Genomic DNA, 9,835 nt, shown 5'->3' on the forward strand with positions numbered 1-9,835 from the left:
GCACAACGACAGCTTCACTGGCATCCCACCTTCACAGATTGAATTGACCTCTATTTTCCTTTTTGCGATTATGCTCTAAGTAACCGCCATTTTGTTGACCCCACCCTCTACGAATGTAATTCGGCACTAAGGTTTATAAATTCTATATTTTTAAAAATCTGTTTCATTCGTAGAGCTCGTGGAATGCTCTTTCACACATAGACGGGTGTTTTTTTTTTTTGTCGATTTTAGTCGCCTGGCATTTGCATTCTTACAGCTGCCGCCATAACTGATGCTCTACAACGATCCCTCTCTACGATCCTAGTGTCGGGACGAAGTGTCCGCTAGAGAAGTTCTTCTGCGTCCCATGGCAAGGACGTGAAGTTCGCGCGAACCAAACTCCGTGTGTGACCACCTATACGTTTCAAACCTGTTTCCCTAGATGCACGATAGCTTCCTTCGTCGGAAGAGAAAGATGACTAATGCTTCTAAGCTTGGTCCAGTCAAGTTTGGCGTTCACTGTATGTCCCATTTACATTTTTTCCTCGCACAAGCCCAGCCTTTGCTCAAATTTGGTTCCCCGGGGGTAAGGGTGGATTGTATTGTCTATATATTGTGCCTCGAAGTGCCCCACTTTGCGATAAATGTTTTAGTTATCCGAATTTCTGCTGCGGCAAAGTCAGCATTCCCAGGCCGGGCCACTTCTGAAGAGCCAAGGGGGACCGAAAGACTGCTCCTCCATCTCGGTTTTTTTTACTTTTCCATGGTCAGTGCCGTGTCGGGAAAATTTGTGTATCCCGCCTGGCGCGGACACACACACGCGGGCACCGTCGGCCTAGCGCTCCAGACGGCAATAACATTCCTTCTGTGTCCGCAGCAAGCCTGGGAGAAAGCTCGCGGCGGCCATGGCAGTCGTTTCACGTCGCTCATACAAATGTTGACGTAACGCAAGAAAAATATTATTGGCAATATTTAACAGGTTTTTTAAAACTATTATAATTGAAGTTGCTATAATTTGGTTTTCACTTTTGTTGTAAACGTGTTTTCTTGTGACTTTACCCTACTTTCAGGACCTCGCCCAGGTCCACGGAGGCGGAAGAAGCAAGTACAAGTTCAAGAGACGGACGGCGGAATATCTTGCGACTGAAATAAAAATTCAGAAACAAAAAAGGTGCAAGCGGCGTAGCCTTTATTTTTAATACCGCTGTAAAAAAACCTGGGGTAATCTGCAGACGCGTAAATTTTGATGGGCATGCAACTAGTACCGGCTACAAAAATACAAAAGTACCAAGACCGGGGCAGCAACCATGAAACGCAACTAACTTAGCTGCATGAGTTTTGCGGGCAATATGTATATGTATTGTAAGGAGACAGGACGCTTTTCTTAGGCAGAAGATCGAACGGTCGCATGCTTTACTCCACCGATTGTAGCTCAACGATCAAGGGACTTATGATGATGACCATGTACCAATCATGATTATAATGGGTATATATACAGGTGAGAGATTTACCCCACCGGTGGATGGTGGACGGTCGCAGTCTACGATGGTGCACCACAATGGATAACTAGTCCACGACTGTACCAGCAAACGCTCACAGTATAGATATACCAGTGGCGTACGCAGAATTTTTTTCGGGGGGGAGCCGGTCCCACTTTAAAAATTGAGAAAATAAGAACAGACAAAAATTACCGAATAATATTAACAAACAAACAAAATGAACAAATAATAACAAAACAACACAGACAAACAAACCTGAAAACAAAAAGAAATGGCTAGTGGTCGATCCATCCCTGAAAATCACCACGTTCCAAAAGTTCCGGAGGGGGGGGGGGGGGGTCGAGGGGGTACGCCAGCGACATATAAACAAGGAAAAGCCAGGAAAGGCATAGGGGAAGTGCTGAAGCATATTTACCTGTTGAAATAGATTATCTGAAATGTTTGAAAGAAAGTGGAGAAAAATATGCTCCCCGGGTGGTACCCAACCCACGACATAACGGGTGTACATACATGCGTGCGTGCGTGTGTGTTTGAGTGCCAGACATCCCTAAAAATCCCTCACTCTCTCCCTCTCTCACCGATGCCCGATTCCATTCTTTGCCACATAACTTCATTAAGGTTACACCCTCCAGTGCCCCATCCTGCGAAAAACCGTCGTCGTTGTTGTTGTTGTCAGGTCGAGAGAATGACTGGCGCTTTAAGAGTAAATAAAGAAAATCGGCCGCGTATGTTCCCACTTCGCTGCAAATATCTTCGAGAGACAATAAATAGTCTTCCACCGCTCCTGAGACGTAAATGCCTCTACTACGAGAGACTATTATTTTGTTTTCCCACACTGAATGTCAGCTTCAGTGGACTCAACGAAGCAGCTAATTTACGTATGCCCGTGACTAGCTGCGACAGCGTGATTGACCCCGAGCGCCTACGGCGTTATGTCCCTCAAATACCCGCGCACCCGCAGTCATTTCTCTTCTTACTCTCTCGTATCAAATAATAAATATGAGCGCTAGAGTGATTAGGGTAACAGGGGTTTTTTTGTGTTCGTACGGTACCCAAGGACAAAAAGAATGGTGGATCCTACGCAGAGGTGGAGATCGACGTAAATTGAAGCTTTCATCATGGCATACCCGAGTGAAAATGAACTGGCGCGTGCGTGCGTGCGTGCGTGCGTGCGTGCGTGCGTGCGTGCGTGCGTGCGTGCGTGCGTGCGTGCGTGCGTGCGTGCGTGCGTGCGTGCGTGCGTGCGTGCGTGCGTGCGTGCGTGCGTGCGTGCGTGCGTGCGTGCGTGCGTGCGTGCGTGCGTGCGTGCGTGCGTGCGTGCGTGCGTGCGTGCGTGCGTGCGTGCGTGCGTGCGTGCGTGCGTGCGTGCGTGCGTGCGTGCGTGCGTGCGTGCGTGCGTGCGTGCGTGCGTGCGTGCGTGCGTGCGTGCGTGCGTGCGTGCGTGCGTGCGTGCGTGCGTGCGTGCGTGCGTGCGTGCGTGTGTGTGTGTGTGTGTGTGTGTGTGTGTGTGTGTGTGTGTGTGTGTGTGTGTGTGTGTGTGTTGATTATTCAGAAAGGTGAGCCGTGGCGAGTGCGTTAAGGTATTCGAGGCGTACGGAGAAACACTCAAAGTTTCAATCACTCTGGCGAAGACGCCACCAGCTCTAAGTGGAGACAACTTGATACACGCAGGAACTGAGCGTCCCCAGGCGCCTCCCCCCTCCCCACCTGAAGGCCCAGGTTCGAGGAAGCGAACGTTTCCTCGTGTAACTTAACGAATTTTGACTAGGTTAAGGGTATCCCTTCCGCCAACGCTACGGAGCACACAGAGTGCCGCCATGGGCGTCGAGAGGGGGTGCAAAAGGGGTACTTGTCCCCTCCCCCTTCCCACACAAGCCATACCAGCACTTGTCCACTCCCTCGGCTCTCTCCACCTGTCCTCCTCCCCCCGTGATGCAACGAGTTTGCCCATCTCAAGGCAAAATCCTGATGGGGCGCTTAACTAACATTAAGCGCGGGATGAAACGATACCGAAAGACGCAATACCTTCCCTGCCTCCCTCTCACGCGCGCCCTGCCTAACGGTTGTAGCATTGCGTAGTGCCATTGTCGAAAAGAATACAATGGTGCCGAATTCCGTGTGCATCTTCGTCCTGTTACGAATCGGCCAGCGCCGCCGTACTTTCCCGCAGCACTCCACGGCTGTGCGGCGAAGCCACCTCGTGCGCCTTTCTGCCGTCAGGCGCCACCATGTCGGCGACAAGTTGCGACAAGCCGCGTCAGACGCTTCGCTTTGGGCGCATTTCAAAACTTCGGCGGCTACCGGCGAGGCTCGTCCCATGCTCTTCAAGGACACAGAGGCCCCGTCGATCGCAACGGAGTCCTCCTCTCTCCCCTCTCTCGGACTCAACGTGCGCGGAGGCTACCGACGACTAACGAACACTGGAAAGAGCGTTGTGTGTGTCTGTGACGTTCGTGGCGTGTTGCCGCTTGTTGCGTTTTGACCGTTACCGCTTTTGGGTATAAATAGACCGCCGCAAGCGTTGTAAACCATTCCTGTTAGAGCAGCGAATCGATGCTGTCGCTCTGCTCGAGTCCTGTATTGTAACCTCGCCCGTCGGGGCATTGTTCTTTGGCTTCGGCTCACCTCTCGCTATGAAGTAAACAGTTTACGTTGGCCTATCAGCTCTGGACCTCTTCCCGGCTGCAGTCGGCCTTCGCGGTCGCAAGTCCTGTCCCTCCGCTCAAAGTGCAGCAGCTTTTTTGCGATGCTTGTGCGTCATACAGGCAAAGCACGCTTTACAGGTAAGCAATGGCGCGCAAATTTTATGTGCATCTTTGTCCTGTCCCTTCGCTCAAGATGCAGCAGCTTTGCAATGCTTGTGCGTTTTACAGACAAAGCACGCTTTACAGGTAAACAGTGTGTTTCGCTTGCTTTCAGCGGCTGTTCCAGACAAGAACAGATTTACTTTCTTTGCCGAGTACCCCCTGTTGCGAAGTTGCTATCCCACCACTAGCATCCCGTTGGTGCATACGGGAAGGCGTCCCCGAGCCGAGCTCCGTTGCCTCCGACATGCGCGTGGTAACGTGGTGAAGCGAGCGGCCAGCAAATGTTGCTGCCTTGAAGATGACAAGAAGCGGAAAGCAAATTTAACTTGTTTACTGCGTGGCGATAGATGAGCCGAAGCAGGACAAGAGCAATGCCCCGACGGGCGAGGTTACAGTACAGGACTCGAGCAGAGTGACAGCATTGATTCACTGCTCCAACAGGAATGAACTTCAGCGCTTAGGGGGCTCTTATTTATACTCAAAGCGCTAACGGTCAAACAAGCGTTCCCTCTTGTTTTTGCACACCGCGCGACATGGTACAGACACACACAACGCTCTTTCCAGAGTTCGTGAGGGGTCGGTAGTAGTGGCGCACGCTGAGTCCGAGAGAGAGGAGGTCTCCGCAACGGTGTCCGCGTCCTTCGGGCATGTAGAAACACGTCGCGTTTGCCGCCGCCGAAGTTTGAATCATGCAGACAGCGAGGCGCCAGCGATCCGGCCTTTCCCAGGCATGTTGCAGCTTGGTGGGATCCGTTGGCTGTCGCTGCAAGCTTGAGTCACCGACACAGAGGCGTCCACTCGAAAGCCGCACGTAGTGGAGGCTCCGCCACAATGCAGAAGAGCGCTGCACGAAGCTTGAAGCACAGCGGCTCGCTGATTCGTAACACCCCAAAGACCCAACCATGTAACGCCCTGAATTTGCGCAAAAATGCAGAATTGGCGGAGTTAACATATTTAATCGTTATAACAGGGTAAATGTAGATGATTGATAGAACAAATTTTAAAAACCAAAATACAAAACAAAAATTTTAAAAATTTAGAGCCTGTTCGTAGAGACATTTCACCATTATGAAGAGGGAACACCACAGAAGCTGTATTGATGGATAATTATATTTCGTTATGTATGGCGACTCACTATTTTGATCTCGTAAAGACACACACGCAACACTTTCTTAGAAACAATTCTAAATCAATTCTCATATAGTTTGTTTCGGAATAGTTTACATAAAATAAGAGTTACAGCCATTTTCTATAACCATAATACCCCGTAGAAGGCCATGTTTTGACAGCAGACGGGAATTCTGTAACGTTTACAACTTCCCTGTGAACTAACTAATTATAACAAGTAAATAAAACTCGGCGTAATAATACAAGACACTTGACCTCTAAGACGACTCTATCATTACGCCGTTTCTTTATTTTTTTTACTTGTCCCGAAACTATTTCAAAACAAATTATAAGACAACTGGCCTCTAAGACGACTCTAATTTGTTTCCAGAAAGTTTCAGTAAAACAAGAATTAGACCCGCTTTCTGTAACCACGTTGCCTCAGTAGGCGGCCATTTATTGGCAGCAGGCTGGAAGTAACGTTGAAAACTGAACTATCAACTAATTATGACAAGTAAATAAAACTCGGCGTAATGAGCGAGTCGTCTTAGCGGCCAATTTAAGGGTGAATTTCAGGTTACCTATATGTGATTTATCTCAATTTATGGCGAAACCGAATAATGGCTGCCAAAAGAACGCCCCAACTCACCCACACACGCACTCACTCACTGAGTCCTTCTCACCAGCCCGCCCGCGCGCGCCCTCCCATCCACCCACCCCCTCACTCGTTCACCCACCCCCTCACTCGCTCAGTCCCTCACTCACTCACTCACTCACTCACTCACTCACTCACTTACTCACTCACTCACTCACTAATTCAAGTAGCCAGGCAGGCGCGCATGCACAAATATGCTGATAAATTTTAATTTTATTAATTGTAATTCTATGCGAATTACGGCGAGTGACATGACAGCTCATTGCCGCGGATGGGTGTTCAGTTGATGGGGTAGAAATGTACGTAACCAAAATATGAAAATATATATGCGAAATCAACCAGCTTCAGTTCCAGAAAGTCGTAGCAAACAGGCCCCAATGTCCAAAAATGGTACGTATATGAAGACTCCTCGGGAAGCGAAGAATCTGGATTGTAGGAAGCCACCAATTGTTTACGAACTTCAGCAAAGTTCGTGCGGCAGCGCCCGCAGCCCTTGCGACCGACTTTGGTTTTCCCCAGTTGAAGATCAGATACGGCCGTCGGCGTGGAGTTGTTCCGAAATAAATTCCATGAAAAAGCCATGAGTATGTCATGTTACATGAGATACTAGTTTGGGAACGGGTAACACTTCACGTGACTGGCGAAACTCTGGTAGAGTAGCGAGGCGCACGTAACATCTGCCCAGCGTGTACGATGCTGAATAGAAACAAAACGATTCCGGACTTAACGCGGCACCCTAAGATCATATGCGTAGTTCTTTCTCCTGGCTTCCTGTTCATATTGTAAAACAGAGCAACACCGTAAAAACCCTCCCTCAGAAAAAAAAAAAAAAAACACTGGCTGCAAGAGGACTTATACATGCCTAATAGAATAAAAAAAATTAAAACTACCGATGTAAAAGAACGGAAGGCAAAAAGGTGAAGGGGGCATCAAGAATATGCTAAACATAAAAAGCGTGTCATTATCGCATCTTAAATAGCAAGGAAGCATCCCATACCTCTAACGATTTTTTTTACACTATCTCGGCTGGCACTTATTTACGTTAAAACAATAATTTACAGATTCCATTTAAATAAATATGAAAGAAAATCCAGCCTCTTCAGCCTGCGAGACTTGAACCTTCACCCTTGAGTATTTTTTTTAACTTAAACGAGGACACATTTTATCGCGAACGAGAAGCATCTCGAAAGATAATTGGAAGAAACTTCAAACCCTTACAACTGAAGGCAGTCAATTATACTTAACACTAAAAGTTTATTTTATTTATTGCAAGAAAATAAGGCGCCATATAATAAGCACGCAACTGCGGTGTTTACGCGCACTCAATTATGAATTTCGAACACAATTTTCCCCACCGGATGTAGTACACCCCAATCGAAATGTTTGGTCATGCTGTCGATCACTTCAGTTATTCCGTGCATTCCTGAACTTTGCACGGCATACTTCGATTTGCATAGGCCCATAGTGGCTTCCGCGTGGAAGACGATGAGCAAACGTCTTAAGGAAAATATCATACAAATAAAGGTAGCAGCATTTCGTTTCCGGGTTCCTGTTACGAGTAAAGAGATAGTGTAGAACACATAAGCGTCTTATGCACTAATTGGCTCGCGGAACCGATCTGCTTAGGTGGCACAATGTAACCAGAAAAGGAGTCGTTGAAAAGGGCGCTTTTATTTTTCACCGCTATTCTGCTACTTTGACGCATAGTAAAGAGCGCGGTGGCGTATGAATTGGTTGGTGTATGTGGAGTTCGCACACGTGCGCGGAAGATTAACTCTGTGCGCCTGTCGCCCGACCTGCTTCTTTTGTCGTGCGCTTTTTATGCGTACTCTGCAAAGTCGGCGCAAAAAGGAAAGCAGAAGACAAAGATAACGCCTGCCGCAGCGGGAAAAAAGAATCTGACAGGACGTAAGAAATGCTGAAAACAACCAGGGGCCTTCAGAGAAAAGCACGTACCTCAAAATGTCTTCCTATACTTCCTCCTTTTCCCCAAAAAAAGTGCTCCGAGTGCTGTTTTGGCATACTTAAGAAAATTTAGCCATTCTTTGCAGTATGAGACTGCGCGAAAGTAAAGATATTTTTACTCATAAATGAGCAGTGGCACCCCATTGCAATGTGATTCGCTCTCGATAATTCTAAGGTTTTCGTTAGGCTGTACTGGAAGTAGTAACAAAAAGAGAGGAAAGAAAGAAAGAAATGCGGGGAGTAGGTGAAGAGGTAAAATGCATGGAGCGCAATAAGAGCATCTACAGACACAGCAACAGGAAGAATTTAAATAAATTTGCTGCTATTTGTCCGATAAAAAGTTGCAAAAGAGATTAAAGCTTAGGTTTTAAGATGTGAGATGCCATAGGGTTAACTTTGTCATCCAGGAAGCATTGTGGAACGAAGCTGCTGGATTCACCATCGGTTCTCTAACATTATTAAAAACGAGTCTTTCCTGGCAGCCTAAACGCGACAATTTTGGTCTGACTGTCTCTCTGTCGCTCGATTCAACCGCCCGACCAAAAACTAATTGCAATGTGCTTGAACACGAAGTATATATAGTCAATACCGTTCCAAACTATAACTATACCGCTCATACATGTCTACATCATTCGGCGCAAAGGAAACCTCAGGAATGATTGTGGGACTTAACGCTATAAAATTCTGGCGGTTTTCCTTTTTGAGGGCTATACCACTGATGCCCAAGGAACAATTTGCAATTAGTGTCGCTTTTCCGTAGTCACAAACAGCGCCCTTGCGTCGGCGTCCAACCTCCATCAACAATCCCAGCAGTACCACATGCTATGTCGCTACCTAGCCAATAGAACTCCCACCAACAACCAAGACAACGCGACATGATGGAAGACATTTTTTTCTGTAGTTTTTTGCCGATGATGATTGGAGTAGTGCGGTCTCGGTTGCCGATGATGATGACGTATCACCAAACATGCGTTTATAGGCATTCTGTTTCTAAAAGCAGCCATTTATGCGCATTTAGTTCAAAGGAAACGCTTTTTGCGTCAAAATCCCCAGAAGCAATTTTATTCTAGCCGTACACACGCTCTTCCTCCTCTTTTACGCCATCGATCCCGAGCTCGCGCGAGGCCCGACTTCGAGGTTCCACGAATCCCTCATCACAGCACGCCCTAGGCTTCTTTCTCTCTGCCCGCTTCGACATGTCCTCTTCCCAGGGCCCCGGGACGCGGCGGATGAACACGGACCTGATGAGGCTTATTCAGAGCAGATACGAGGTCACCCTACTTGATGACCACAACAAGTTCATCGTAAAGCTGCACGGACCGTCGGGAACACCTTACGAAGGCGGCGTATGGAAAGTGAAAGTCATTCTGCCGGACCAATACCCCTTTATGCCTCCGTCCATCGCATTCATGAACAGGATATTTCATCCAAACATCGAAGAAGAGAGTGGCTCAGTGTGCCTGGACGTCATCAGGCAAACGTGGACCTCCATGTACGACCTCCTCAACATTTTCGAGCTCTTCCTGCCCCAGCTTCTGACCTACCCCAATCCATCAGATCCGCTCAACTGGGAAGCCGGGAAACTGCACATGTCCAAGCCCGATGAGTTCAAGAAGGTTGTGCAAGAGCACGTCCAGAAGTACGCCACGGAGGCAGCGGTGCAAGAGCAGGAAAAAGAGGCGTCGGGCAGCGAGAGTTCCTTGAGCGAGGCTTCGGACGACGAGGAGCAATGGCAGGAGGTCCGCGATGCGTCCCCTACTGCACTACACGCAAGGAAAAGCGGCAAAAGCAAAAATGGTGTGTTCGTCCTGGTGCTCGTGTGA

General features: G+C 48.1%; 1 pseudogene; it reads left to right on the plus strand.

The window, feature by feature from the left end:
- Positions 1–9,208: 9,208 nt before the first annotated feature.
- Positions 9,209–9,835, plus strand: LOC144161568 (ubiquitin-conjugating enzyme E2 H pseudogene; annotated as a pseudogene).

The sequence above is a fragment of the Haemaphysalis longicornis genome, unplaced genomic scaffold, assembly GCF_048455015.1.
Source record: "Haemaphysalis longicornis isolate Haplotype H1 unplaced genomic scaffold, Haemaphysalis longicornis Haplotype H1 scaffold_1, whole genome shotgun sequence".
Taxonomy (NCBI): Eukaryota; Metazoa; Arthropoda; class Arachnida; order Ixodida; family Ixodidae; genus Haemaphysalis; species Haemaphysalis longicornis.